Here is a 1,215-nt window from a genome sequence, read left to right on the forward strand (position 1 = left end):
CCATCAAACTCACTATACCTGGATTGCCTGCCTCATTTATCCTCTCTGCTCCAAAAAGTAAAAATCCTCATTCGTTTAAGCCACTGTTTTCCAGGCTTCTGTAACAGCCAAATACTTTTCCTCACTAACAGACTGCTTGACTCAGTGAGGACGTTAGGAAGATTTCAGCGGTGGATCTTGATTATTAGTTTAAACTACCTGGGTTCTGAATCTCTGTGTCGGCACTTTTGCACAGAAGATCAAGATCCACTTTAGAACCCTAGCTCACGTCTCAACCTGTGGACCCCAGTGTCAGTATTATCTGGGGTGTTTATTTAAAGCTCTGGGTTTTTGCCCTCAAAATGGGTTTGCTGTCTCAAAATCTCTGGGAATTTACATCTTTAACATGTCCCCTTGAAGGTTTTTATGTCCCCTACATTTTTAAATTTTTTTATTTATTTTTATTTTTTAATTATTATTTGTGTGTGTGTGTGGTACGCGGGCCTCTCACTGTTGTGGCCTCTCCCGTTGCGGAGCACAGGCTCCGGACGCACAGGCTCAGCGGCCATGGCTGACGGGCCCAGCCGCTCCGCAGCATGGGGGATCCTCCCGGACCGGGGCACGAACCCGTGTCCCCTGCATCAGCAGGCAGACTCTCAACCACTGCGCCACCAGGGAAGCCCTGTCCCCTACGTTTTGAGAACGCTGCTGTCCTTCCTGTTTTATACAATGTTTCTCTGCATACTGACTCCAGATTGAACGATTAGTCTTTATCACTTAGGGTGGTTGTCTGCCTCAAATTTTGTTGATTTTGTAGTTAAACCTGTTTATGCTCCATTGATTAAACAAAATCTGTGTTTCCTTAGCAATAAAAAAAAATTATCTTTCTTATATTGAGTCTTTCCAGATTTCAAAAGTTACCTGATAACTTCGTCTACACTGTTAATGTGGACGCTTTGTAAAAATGTGGCTTTTTTTTTTAGCTACAAAGTGCACAGCCCAACCATGTTATAACATCAGAGCAGAGGGGGAAAGGCAGCATGCAATATGTGACAGGATTTCTGTTTCTACAGAGGGGCACCATGCATCGCGGAGTACTTGAAAAACAGAACTTCCCTCAGTCAGATTCATGACTCCATTGGGATTAATCAAATCCCTGGTTTGTGAGGGAGTTTATTGTACATTCCTTTGTCCCTAGCTTCTTTGATTTTTGCTTTCCAGCTCCCCCCCCGCCCC

Source organism: Lipotes vexillifer, unplaced genomic scaffold (genome assembly GCF_000442215.2).
Source record: "Lipotes vexillifer unplaced genomic scaffold, Lipotes_vexillifer_v1.1 scaffold25, whole genome shotgun sequence".
Taxonomy (NCBI): domain Eukaryota; kingdom Metazoa; phylum Chordata; class Mammalia; order Artiodactyla; family Lipotidae; genus Lipotes; species Lipotes vexillifer.